We start from the raw sequence: 14,435 nt of genomic DNA on the forward strand, positions 1-14,435 counted from the left end.
AGGTCATGAAAATGACTGCTTTGATGATAATAATAAAAACAATAACATGATTTCTATGGTTCATAAAACTCTCAGATTCATAGCTGGATTCATAATTGCTATCCCCCATAACTACTCTGATCTAAGAAATGGCCCTTCACCCTCTCAATGGTTCAGCCATAAATGAAGACGGCCATCTCCCTCTCCATAAACTCCCACTTTCAATGTCACTTCCTATCAATTGGACTTCCAGTCTATGTCTTAAACGTCTCTATTCTCTCCCTCTCCATTCAAACATCTTCACCCAAGTTACCACCATCTTTCACCTGAACTAGGTAATACTTTCCTAACTAGTCCACATGCCTTCAAATGCGTACCTCCCACCCATCTCTTCCCCACTCTGCAGCCGGAGGGAATGTGTTTGAGGTGCGTGTTGATCATGCCACTCTGGTTATTTGAAAATCTTTCAATGGTTTTTCACTGAGCTTAAAATAAAGCCCAAGTTCATGACCATCGTTGACAGGGCTCTGCATGAGTTGGCCCCTCTCTACTTCTCTAGCCTCATCTTTTAGAAACACTCTCACTCTCGGCTCCTACTATACTCCTCTCTTAGGTCCTTGAGTAGGATAGGGAAACTTTCCCCCAGTTGTCTTCTGGAATACTCCAAACCAGATCAACTCGTTGTGGTTATGCTCTCGGAGCCCTCAGGATATCATCTCTATAGGTTAACTACCATTGTAAATAACTATTTCTGGAATTATTTATGATATCTGGTTTACCTCTTTACCAGAATCACCATGAGAGAAGGAAAACTGGCACCTTGCTCAGTACCATATCTTCAGAATCGAGCGTAGATATATTACCTGACATATAGTAGGCACTCAAATGTTGGCATCATAAATAAATGATAATCAATGAATCAAAAATAAAATATAAGGCCACTATCAAGATGCATGCACAGCGAACTGTTTTTCTTGAAATAAGTAGATTTTGTACCCTCCCCGATAGCCTTTATTCACTCTTTTTGGTAGCACACATGTATGAAGTGGCGATACATATTAAGGATGACTCCCTTGCTCTGTGTGAGTCTATTGTTATGGCACTAAGTAAAGGAAATTGGCCCATATATTGTTTAAGCCCTTAGCTACCTGCCACTAAATCTGTGTTGGATTCTTTTTTTTTTTTTTTTTTTGCTAGAAGAAAAAAATGAAACTGTCCTGAATTTTCAGCCCTGGTTCTTAGTATTTGATATCCAAATATGATCTGATGGTAGAACTCACAGCTGATCCCTGGAGAATAAAGAAAAGTCTACAAATGTTAAAAATAAAAAGAAAGCACTTAGAATTTCATTATACTGAACATAGAAGAAATCCCCCCAAAAGCCTCCTAGTCCAGCCTCTCTGTTCTAGAGGAAATAAAAAAGACCTAAGAACGGGAAGAAGCTTACCTGAGGGAATACACTGAGTTCACTTGTGTGGGTCACGTTAGAATACAAGTCTCCTCATCTGATGTTCTCTCTCTCTCACAGCACTATCCCGTAGAACTTTCTGCAATACTAGAAATGTTCTGTATCTGTGCTGGCCAAGATGGTAGCCACTATCCATATTTGGCTATCAAGCACTTGAAATGTGGCTAGTGCAATCAGGGAAATGAATTTTTAAATTTTATTTCATTTTAACTAATTTAAACTTAAATAGCCTCATATGGCTAGTGGATACTTTACTGAACAGCACAGTTCTAAAATACACCAGCTAGGTTATGGAAAATAAAACCTGTGACATCAAATAATTTTCAGTAAGCTAGAAGAAAAATTTGAATCACCTGACAGTAACCTTCCAAAACTAGGATATCATAGAAGAAGGTAGAATGGGCCTGGTTACAAGTAATAGAAAAAAAATAAACAAATGAAAACAATGCAAACTGCAGCAAATAATAAAGAGGATGTATGGCTTCCTGCAGGTGGACAGTTCACAGGTGGGGCTCACCTCCAGCTGGGTTTGACCCAGTAACTCCACTAAACTATCAAGGATCTAGCTCATTTTCAACTCTCTCTCTGCCCTTCAAGGTGTCATTCTAAGGCAGGCTCCCCACCACGGATGAAACATAGCTGCCAACAGCTGTCTGGGCTATGAGCTTCTTCATCCATATAATGGCAACAGAAAGGATTGTTTCGAGAAGTCTCTCAGATGAACAAGGAAGAGACTTTCTTAGCTTCCCCCGGCAAACCACTTCTCACGGCTCCTTAGCTTGACTTGGGTCACTTGCCCCTGCTTGAGCCAGTTACCTTGGCCAGGGGGAAAAGGTCACATTGTTGGACTTTGAGCTGCACCATAAGCCCCAGACCCAAATCAAGAGAGAAATCAGCTTCCTCCAAAAGAGATGAATGGATTGAGGGAGGTTTGATACTTAAATGAAAATTAAGACAATAATGAGGAAGAAAGGATGAATATTAAAGACAATCACAGTGTGGACAAAAGTTAGTGATGCTTTCATATGTCCTTTTAGGACTAAAGTACTTTGCCATTTTTATAACTTTTTTCTACTTATAAAGTAATATATTAGTATTTTTGAAAGGTAGTAAACTTAAGATCTAAATAGAAAATTTTTAAACTCATCTAGAATCTGTCACATGAAAGTCACCAGTATTCATATTTAAGTGCACATTCTCCTTTCACTTTCTAAAAATGCCTGGTTGGTTTTGTTGCATATATATATATATATATATATATATATATACACACACACACAGACACATATGTTTTATAATCTGCTTTTTTTTCTCTGAAAATATCACATTTTCCAATGTCAATAACTATTCCTCTAATGGTGACCTTAATCTACCTAACCAACCTAAAGTACTTTTCTTTTTCTGAACATTCCTCATCCCTCTGTTGCTTGTAAATTGTGGTTAATCTTACTTTTGTGGCAGGAAACTTCCTTCTACGGAAGACAGAGAATTAACAACAAGAATATTTTTCTTTTCTCTGTAGGATCCTATAGACGCCAATGGTTAACTACAACAGAAAAACATAAATCCCCTTTGCCTGCTGTGGGCTTAAATCCTATGAACTTTTCTTGACACTCTAGGTTTGTACCTGATCTGCCTTCAAGTAAATTTCTCTTCTGGTCTTTGTCTTATTATTAATGTGGCTGATTATCTATTCTCGTTTATCTGCTTTGAATTTTAATTGTGAGAAAGAGATAATTTCCAGAAAAAGAAAAAAAAACTGAAAAATAGAAATACGTATCTTTTAATCCATATCTCCTTGGGCCTCCCTCCTTTGATTTCTTTATGTTTTGACTTGGTCAGTGAGGCAGTATAATAGAAGGGCTAAGAGAATGGGCTCTGCAGTCAGACAGCTTGGGTCCTTCTTTCAGCAACACCACTTACTAACTGCCCAGTCCTATTTAAGTAATTTTCCCTGAGTTGCCTCACTGATTCAAAGGATTATCATTAAGATGCATATCAGAATGTCTGGCATATTACAAATCTCTATAAACTTTTAAAATTAAATTTGATATCTAGGCTCTAACTAAGATTTAGCTCTAAGTTTTAAGATGTTTTCTTATGCCTTTGCAACCTCAACCTTTTAAATTTGAAACATTCTTGCTCCCCTTCCATCTCCACTTACCTTTCCTTTTCCCCTTCCTTCTCCCAAATCGACCTCCTTTTCTAGATTTGGTTCTGGTGCACTGTTCTCCGTGGAGTTTTTCTTGGCCTCCCAAGTCTAGGGTAGACACCCCTCCCCTCCACCTCTATAAGATTTGGTGCCAACCACATTTGCTATAGCATCTACTGCTTGGTACCATATTTGTCTGTTTTCTTTTCTTTTCTCTTCCGATCCCTCTGGCCTCAGAGAGACTTTCCCTGACCTTATCATTCCCTTTTTGAAAACATGCAACGGTTTTCCAATGCACAGAATATAATGTGGTTTAAAAACCACAGACCAGGGTTTCCCTGGTGGAGCAGTGGTTAAGAATCTGCCTGCCAATGCAGGGGACACGGGTTCGAGCCCTGGTCCGGGCAGATCCCACGTGCCACGGAGCAACTACGCCCGTGTGCCACAACTACAGAGCCTGCGCTCTAGAGCCTGTGAGCCACAACAATTGAAGCCTGCGCACCTAAAGCCCGTGCTCCTCAACAAGAGAAGCCTTCGCAATGAGAAGCCTGCGCACCGCAACGAAGAGTAGCCCCCGCTTGTCACAACTAGAGAAAGCCCGCGTGCAGCAATGAAGATCCAATGCAGCTAAAAATAAATTAATTATTATACTCCAATAAAGATGTTAAAAAAATAAAATAAGATAAATTAATTTAAAAAAATTTTTTTAAGTAAATAAAAACCACAGACCACAAGACCCAACACAAACAATGTCTGCCCATATTTTCAATCTAAATATCATTCCATTCCTCCCTACCTACTCCCACATTCTCCATGCTCCAGTCACTCTGATCTCTCAGTAATGCATTCAGATATTCATTCATTCAGCAAGCATTCATGCAACAAACCAAGTACAGAGAACACAACTCAAGAACTGGTTCACAGGATAATCACTGCCCCATCTCACATACTCCAAATACTACCTAGATTCAGGGCCTTTGTACAGGCTCTAAACTCCTGTTTTATTCATCACTGTTCACTCTCCATCTGACAATGTACCTGGCACATAGTAGGTGCTCAATCAGTATTTATAGACTAGATGAATAAATGAATGTGTCAGTGAATGAAGAAACGAAGCCATTTCTCATTTATTCATGTTTTAGGTGTTTTATGAATTTGCAGCAATATTCTAAGCAAGCGGTTGGCAGTGGGCTGAGCAGGGAGGAGGCTGGGAAGAATTTCAGATGATGTGTCTGTACACGTATGGGTGTTTGTGTGGGAATCTGAGTCTGAGAACGCCTAAATGTGCATCTCCAACCACATCCCAGTGCCAGAGAGAAAGGCTTTTTGCATTGCTTCTTGTTTTTTCTCATCCACCCTTTTGTCCCTTTCTCCTATTACACCATATTGAAAGTAGGCTTTTCCCACTCTTAGTTTCCACCCTCACGTTCATAGTGTAATGATGAGCATGTGGTATCTCTGAGCTTAGAGAGGAGAATACAGCAGTTGCTAGCTTAGAGTAGAGGAAAAGAGAATTATAAAAAGGAGTTCAAGGGAAACGTTGGACATGATTGAAGCAGGTAGGACAAAGTACTTGAGCACACCCATACTTGGATTCCCTAAAGCAGAGGTCCTCAGTCTTGACTGAGTTACAATAACTTGGGGAGATTTTAAAACTCTAAATGCCCTGGACCCTACCTCAGATCACTCAAAACAGGACCTCTGGAGATGGAACTCAGGCAACAGTGTTTCTCAAAGCTCCCTGCGCGGTTCCAATGTGCAGCCAAGTTTGAAAACCACTGACTAAAAAAAAACTTACTGCAGTAAGTCTCTGGTCACTGTGGCAACCCCACAAATACCTGCAATCTCTCGTTAATTAGTTGCCAACTAAGAGGCACGTTCTCCGTGTTTAACAGATTGAAGGTTAGCCCAGTGTATGCATCTTTATTGAAAGCTTACTATGTGCTTGATATGATAATATTTACCATATAAGAACTCTATTTCATTAATTTGGGTTGTTTTCCTACCTCATATTTAACTGCATAAATGATGTGAAACTTAGATGTTCCAAGCAATGGTTTGTAAACATCATGATCACTCCCTTTACATACATCCCCTCTCCCTGATTTTCTATCATTTAGCCACAACCCCCTGTACTGAGCTAACTGCTGGTTCTAGGGGGCTCTCCTGTGGCTCAGGGTAACCCCATCCCCTGGCCATAATCAGGGGTGAGCACAAAACTCAGTTTGTGCCAATAATATGCAAGGACAGGTTTCCAGAGATCTCTTGGAAAGACACTTGATAATTCATCCAAGACAGCTAATGGAGCATTAAGAGACAGCCTACAACAATGGAAATATAAAACTAAAAATATCCCAAAGATTATTTAACCAAAACTTTCATTTTGAAAATGAGATTAAGACCCAAACAGCTGAAATGACTCATGCAAGGTAGCACGATCTACCTGGCCTTAATGTTACATAGACTTGAACCTGGATTTCAGGTGTCCTCATTTCCAGCCCATTGTTCGTTCTACTGAAGAATAAAGTCTTCATTGAAAACATTCACTTTAATTTTCAAATGTTGCTAAATTGGCTGTGATGACCCTAATTTTTAAAATGTCATTAAATCTCCTTGGAAGGAACTCTCTAGAAATACATGTTCCCAGCCCTCTCTCAAAAGACATACTCAAAGCCTATACAGACCATTTGCTTTTCAGATGCAGACGTCATGAAAGAATATGCAAAACTGTTGAAAATATATATCACACAAGCCACCCCAACCAAAAAAAAAAAAATTTAAGTTCTATCCAGCTAGGCTGCTTCAGTAAATGATGTTGCTGAATATATAAAATACTTGAATCTAAATTTAAAAATGCTCCCCCCACCCCTTGATTAACCAGATTGTCCCCTCCCCTATATATAGGAACGCTATGTGCCTGAGCCCACTTACCATCTGTCACCACATTTTCCAAACTTCTCTTCCACCCCCTCCTCTTACACAATCTTATCACATAAAAATATTAGATTTCAGGGATTTGTATAATTTCATTAAATTTTCCGAGCCAAGTAAAAATAGAGGAAGTACTGGTATCTCAAACTGACTCAGATTTTGAGTGTCCAACACATATCCATGGTAGCCAGTAATGCCCTTTAGGCAGAACACATGTGCCCAGGAATAACAAGAATAAGTCTTTTCCCTTATTATGGCATTTCATATTAGGAATTTTCAGGTGTTCCCCATATTGCCGAGAGGGATTTGGATAGCTTCCAGAGAGTCCTGACTCATATACCATCATATTGCTTTGTTTATTACCTTTCATAAAGATTTGCGAGTTTTCTCAGATCATTAGAAAAATACTTAGAAGCCAATTGGGGATTATGCATGTTGCTGTTTCCCCTTTGCAGTTTGGGAAATGATTTTTAGTCATCTGAATACAGGGTACCTCTATTCACCCAAGTGCTTAAGGTAGAAACTTAAGAGTCTTCTTTTGTTGCTCGCTTTCCTGCTTCTCACATACAATCTATCCAAAATCTCAGCCAATGCTTTTGTTTCCAGACCTCACAGGAGGTCTTTGAGGAATGACCAGTGAGATTGGCTATAAAATAATAAGTCCACTACACAATGAGGAATTGTTAGGGATGGCCCTCTGAACTAGGTTCTTTCCTGCTTCTCTGCATAGGTAGGAGAAATGAGGCTTATAATGAGCATCCTATTATTTCTACCAAACATCCCTCTTTCTCCCAGCCCTAACCCAGGTGGTCCCAAAGGGTACATCAATCACAGTGCCTCAACTATTCTGTGATCACAGAGGTAGTCACATGACTCAGGCCTGCCCAATCAGGAATTCCCATGTCCTGCCAGCAGAAATTGGTCCAAGTGTGGTATATTATACAAGAAGAACACTGGGAGAAAGGGATTTGCTCCCTTTATATCATAGACTTGGGGCTACTGGTGACTGTTTTTATCTGCCATTAGAAAAATTTTGCCTGTGGCAGCAGAAAGCACCGTCACACCCAGAAAAGAAAGACAAACTAAAACTGAAAGACAGAAAAGGAGAAAGAGGGGATAAGAAGAGAGTCTAAATCAGGGGTCAGCAAACTATGGTCTGCCTCCTGTTTTTGTAAATTAAGTTTACTGCAACACAAATACACCCATTTGTTAATGTACTGTCTATAAATTCTTCGATGCTACCATGGTAGCGTTTAGTTGGAATAGATACCAAATCTAACTGAGAATGCCTGAATGAGGACATATGAAGCATCTTGTCCTTTTCAAAGATCTTGTAATTTATTGAAGGGCCAGAAATGTAAATACATATTTATAGCACATAAGATAATGGGAAAACACAAAATATGGAATAAAAAGAACACACAGCATCTAACAAAGAAACAGTGGTAACAAAGATGATAATTAGACTACTGATGAAGGCATCTACCATTTACTGATTGCATATTATGTTGATGCTTTACATATTAGATACTAGATATTTTCACTCATCCTCCAAACAATCTTGCAAAGTAAATGTGTCAGTTAAGATAGGACAAGACTTGCTGCAATAACAAATGACCCCAATATCTCTTGCTACATATCCATGGTGGATCAGTAGAAGGCTCTGCTTACTGTTAACAGCCAAGACCTCAGGATAATGGAGGTTCCTTCTCAACACATGCGTCCATATTTGCTTCACTGAGGGAAGGGACCATAGCAAATCACACGCTGCCTCTAAAAAACTTCTATGCACAACTGAAACACAGAACTTCCATTCAGATTGCATTAGCAAAAACAAGTCAAATAACCATGCCTAAATTGAAAAGTACTATCATGTGCTCAGAAGAAGAGGTGGAAATATTTACAGAACACCAGGAACGTTTACCCAAATAAATACTGGGTAAAAACCTTTCCAGTGAGGAAGTATAAGAGAAGTTAGGAGACTTCGTCAAAGACAGAGTTTATAAGTAGTAGTGTTTGAAATGAACCCGAGTCAGTATGATGCTAAATTCCAAGCTCTTTTATGTTGTACCATGTCAATGTCCTTCCTCATCACCTTTGTGTTGGAAAATAGTAGAGTTTACTGATGAAAGGAATACTAGGTTTGCATGATTGAGGACCAAGAAAGAGATGTAAAATGTTTAGGCTTGATGAGCTTGCAAAAAGCAAATCCTTTAAACTTTTTTATAAAGACATTTACATTATGTAAGCAGTATTTAAGAAAGATATAGATGGCAGTTCAACCAGAGAATTGGACCTGGGGTGGGATGATTATGGGGAGGAGAGGGCAGTATGGAAACAGGAATGAGATAATAGAATAAAAAAGAAGGGAGTGAAAGAGAAAGAGAGAAGGAGAGGTTGAGGGAAAGAGAATTAATAGTTGCAAGGGAGATTTTAGGCTGAGACCATCCCTGTTCTTGGGTACTTTAAGTATAATTCTTTCCTAAAATGTTCAGGTTCAAATATATCTGAGACAGAGTTACTATTTCTTTTAGAGGCTTGTCAAGTGTGAAAGAGGAGGAAAAATCTGTTTGTGAAGGGAGTTTACAGTATACTTAAAGTTTATTTTAAAAATAAATAGGACTTGATAGATAGGGCAATAAACAACAGGCCCCACCAGGAACCTGCCAGGAGCACTAACAGGAAGCATCTGTAGGCTGCCAAGAGCCAGAAATAAGAATGAACAGTTCTTATCGTCAGAGTCACAGGAACATTCACAAACAAAAAGGATATTTGGGGTGCAGCATCTCTAAGCCAAGTTACTCACTGTCATGAACGCACTCACAGTTTATATAGAATGCACCCACACAGGTAAAGCCACATCTGAATCAGATGTGGCTTGTTCCCTTTGCTGTGAGTTCCAGGTTTTGTTTTAGCCTAAAATTGTGACACAGCATACAAAAATATGTAGAGACCTTTAGAGAAATTTAATACCACAGGAACATAAAACTTTGCATGACCTCAATAATTAAGAAGTATGTATGACCAGAAAAGAGTCTATGTGCTCCCCCCAAAGGCTTATTATTGATATTTTAATATTTATATTTATTAAATTCACAAAGGTCTGATTAATTATGGATATGTGCTGAGCATGATCACAGGAGCTGAGGATACAGACGTGAAGAGAAACAACCTTTACTTTCCTGGAATCTCCTATTTTAGCGAAGGAGGAAAATGAGAAAAATAAATAAGGTGATTAAAGATTAGACTAAGTGATATAAAGCTATGAAAATAATAATGTAATAGAAAACCAAGGGACAAGGAGAGGGACCCACCTGAGGCAGTGTCCAGGTGGCCCTTTGGAGTGGGGAGCTTTGAGCTAGGACTTGAAAGGTAATAAGCAAACCATGTGATGACAAAGTATAGTATATGTTTGGTCCTGTTTCAATTAACAAAGACTTTTTTCTGGAGACAAAAATATAATAGAGCTGGGTTATAAAGCTCATTGGATGAGGAATCAAGATAACTGAGTCTCTTTTCTGCCACTTAATAGCTGTATGCCCATAAGCTAGTCACATAAACTTTATGAGTCTGGATTTCTTCATCTGTGAAATGTGTGGGTTGAGTCTAAGGATCTCTAAGGTCTCTTCTGGCACGAAAAGTTTATACTAATCCTCTCCTGTCCCTACTGCGTGTGTGTGCGTAGAGCACATGCACGCATGCGCGCACACACACACACAGACACACACACACACACACACACACACACAGAGGACATAGGTAAGTCTCCTATTTTCTAACTGTTGTCTGGAATAAACTCTGGGCAAAATATGTAATGCTCATGCAATATAATTTCAACATAAGTGAAAACCACCATATCTATCCTTAGCATCTTCCCAAAACTCAACCTTTCTATACAGGTCCCTGGGGACAAATGCGACTACCTTATCTTAGACGATACACCCACACCCCTCTCTCAAACAACCGGTCTCTGGCCATAGCCTCTGATACTCCAAGTGTGCGCGACTCTTCTTCCATACTCTCCTCCCAACACAGCCCAATCCAATTTCATCTGATTGGACCAGAATTGAACACCCAATTCAAGGAAGAATCAACCATAGGCTGACCACTGACCAGGGAAATAAAGGGAAAAGGTGAGTTCAGGCCAACCAATCCACTTGCAAGGAAGTTGGATTTGGGACTGCAAAACATTGGAGGGGTTGGTAGCAGGGCAAAAAATTACAGACACATGAAAGACTGCCAAAGCATAATGATAACAAAGCATTTGAACGAAGTCTGTGGCCTCTGTGATTGTTGAGGCTCCCAGAGCTGTTTAGATCCAGATTCACTCCCCAGTTTCATTTCCCATGAGACCCTGGCTTTACAGTATTTCCTGTCCCCTATTTCTATGAACTTTCTGTGTCCTATGAACAATCCCCATTTCTACCAAACAAGCTTAGCTGGATTTCCTTCCGCCAAATTGCATTCACTAAAACAAAGGGTGGCTCATTCAATCAATAAGCTAAGCTCCATGGGAATGTTAATGGTGACCTGATTTAGAAACAGGAGTAATAAATGAAAATGGGGGCAAGGCTCTGCTTTCATGAGATAGAGGTCAGATGACCATGAGCGGCTGGTAAAGGGAGAGGTGAATGGCACCTGAAGCAGAAAATGGATTCCAGAAAATATGCAGTTTGGGGGACGCTCCAAAATTGGTCTGGAAGGACCTCAAAGAGATGAGTAGGATGGGAAAATCTGACCTACAATTTTGCTAATGAGCAGTGCTTAACTCTGTAGGAAATAGCCCCCAAAGCTCTCAGATACGTTGGTCTTTCTCTCCACTCACCTTCCTCCCAGCACAATGCCTAATATATAGTGTAAAGAAAAAATTAATACTTATTAGTGGAGGCATAACATTCTTCTTTCAGGAAACACACAGGAAGATATTTTCTCCTAGTCTCTCTTCAGAGAACTTTGTATTTTCCCACCCCTGCATAACTCTTTAGAAGTTTCTCTTACTTCTATGGCTTATGCGCCTCAACTTAGGGATCACAGGGAGACAAATCAAGCCCGTCGTTTTTAAGAAGACGGTATGGAGTGATCGTCCAATAGTCACTTCCAACTGCCATCTGTGACAAGTCTGTAAAACATTTCGTTTGCATAATATATGGGAACTCTATTAAAATACAGCACACTGTTAAAGGAAGTGGGAATATTCTAAGTCAAACTATGTCTCCTCATAAAACCATCCCCCTAGCACTGGCAACAAAGCAGAGTTCTCCTGTATTGCTTTAAATAAGAAAACCTACTGCTCAAGGAATTACTGAATAGATGCTAAACCTAGTTTAATCCAACACTGCCGACATGTTGTGAAGTTATAACGAGAAGAAGGCTGAGCAAAGGTCATTTAGCAGAAAGATGCTTGTTTGGAGTGAACATCTCCTTGCTCTACAGCAAGCAAGGACAGAACAGCAATCAGTTTATAAAAGCAGGCACTGGGTGCCATCCATAATGTAGACCTACATATCTGACCTAAAAAGGCCAAAGCTCGTGTTTCCAGAATAGAAAAATGTATATCAAATGCCTTACCTGGAAGAAAAGATCTTTATGTTTAGTCAGAAGTGGGCCAGCAAACTAATATCTTGACAGCATGCTGGAGAGTCTAGCAAAGGAGGGCAGCGGCTTCTTTGGTTTTTCCTTTTCCCTGCCTCTGTCTCTAAAACACCGATGACATCCTTGCTCTAAAAAAGGACATTTTGTTTGTCCAGGTGCAGAATTTTTAAAAACATGCTATTATTCTCACAGCTTCAAGCCTGCTTTCCGCTACAGATGTAGTTTTTCAAAAGCATCAGGTTCGCAAAGACCATGGTTGTTAATTAATGACCATTTACATCAGCCCAACAGCCTAGCCATATTTCAATGATCAGTTGGGGAAAATCTGAAGGAGAAACAGGACAGGAGAGCATGGAAGAGAGTTTCTTACCTTCAGAGTTTTAATCAGAGCAGTCTAATAAAGTTAGTTGTATTATCAATGACTTCAACTTCACTGTCAAAGTATTTCTATTGAAATGCAAGCCCAGGAAATAACCTTAGGAGGCATTTGTAACAGTTTGGTTCCAACTCTGTACAGGGTGCCCAACCAGAGGCTGGAAAAACTTATAAATGGTTTTCCTTCCCAAATAGCCTGAATGACAGCCAGGCCCAGGTCATACTTCTCTCAAGACAGATGGTGAAAGCGCAGTTTACTGTTCAGTTTTAATTCACGGCTGTCTTTTGTAAGACAGCCTCTAAAGAGAGAGGCTAAAGCCATTCTGCCTAATTTTAGCAATACCAAGAGGAAACCTTGTGTTTTCATACTATGGGTCACTTCCCTGTAGTGTTTTATGAAACTTGCCTTAAATTTGTCACCCTAAATTCATACCTGGTTAAATTTAGATCTCTCCTAAAACACAAGTACAAGAGAAGGCTGTAATATTTGGGGCCATTTCTGACACAATTATCTACCTCTTGATTTGGGCAGGTGTTTCACATTTGCAGATCTCTGGCTCATCTTGTTTTCACGGCTCCACCTCTTTTATCCCATGATGTCACTGAAGAGAAGCAAAGATCCAACAAATTCTTAAATCTGCCACATCTGGATTTGTGTTTTCCTTGAATAAGATTAGTGAGTGCTGACTTGGGCCAGCCACTGAGCTACTTGCTTATATTCTTTAGCTGTGTCCATCTCACGACATGGAAAGATTAATGCCATTTTAAAGATAAGAGAATGGAGCCTCAGATAGGTTAGGTACCTTTTCCCAAAGTTATATAGCTCATACCTGGCTAAGCAGAAATGCAAACTTGGGTGTAAGCTTATAGCCCCACATGCTAGCCCACCGCACTAATCATCTCCTTCTTTAATTCCATTACCCAGGGGCGTGCTTAAGCACTGAGTCTAGAAACAAGGCCTGATCAACAGCAGCCTTACCATTGACAGTCCAATCCAGGCTTCTGTTTTGGTGAATTCCCACCTGGCCACTAAATGCCTGTATTATTTTGTGCCTGGACTGGAAGAAAGGAAATTGATTTTCTTTGGGGTGAATACAAAGACACCTCAAGCAGGTCTTGTCCCATGAAAAAGCTGGCTGTGGTGCACCCATGCACTCACTTATATTTAATCCCCTCATATAGTGCAAGTTCCATAAGTTCAGAGACCTAGTCTTATATCCCAAGTTTGGAGCCCAGAATGTGGCACTTAGATATCCAAGTATTTGTTCAATGAATGAATGAATTAATGAATGAGTAAGTGAATGAACAGAGGCTTCAAGATCCAGGCACACGAGTCCCCAGTGTAGGAGCCTTTCACTCCGTGTCCTGCTTTCACCAACTGTACTGCTGATATCAGCCCATTCCCAGGTTCCTGGTTTCTGCATTATTAACCCAATAAGATCCCCAGCTCCAGCGCTTCCCTTGGGTCTCTCTCCCTGATAGAAAGCCCAGTCCACCTACAAGCTTACCATTAGTTTTAGAATGAACTTAAAGTTTCTCAGGGGGGTACTTTCATACTACCCTCTGCATACCCTAGCCTCCAGGGAATGAAAAAAAAAGAGATTGTTTTTATGGTAATCAGACTTCTTAACAATGAAATGGTCTTGCTAATGGTCTATCATTTTCATTCATTCAGAATAGGTTTATTGAGCTCCTACTGTGTGCCAGGTAGATGTAAGAGCGAGCATCTTTGCCATTATGGAACTTAAACTCCAGAGAAGGGAGCCAGTCAGTAAACTAAGAGTAAAACAAAGGATGTTTTAGGAGGTGATAAACAGAAAAAAGAAAAACAAAGAATAGAAGTGGGATAGGAACTGCTGACAGTGGCATGCAACGTTAAATAGGGTGGGCGTTAAGCATTTAATTGTATTCCTCCTCCGAAGAGCTACATTCAAGCCC

Source organism: Physeter macrocephalus, chromosome 18 (assembly GCF_002837175.3).
Source record: "Physeter macrocephalus isolate SW-GA chromosome 18, ASM283717v5, whole genome shotgun sequence".
NCBI classification, from domain to species: Eukaryota; Metazoa; Chordata; class Mammalia; order Artiodactyla; family Physeteridae; genus Physeter; species Physeter macrocephalus.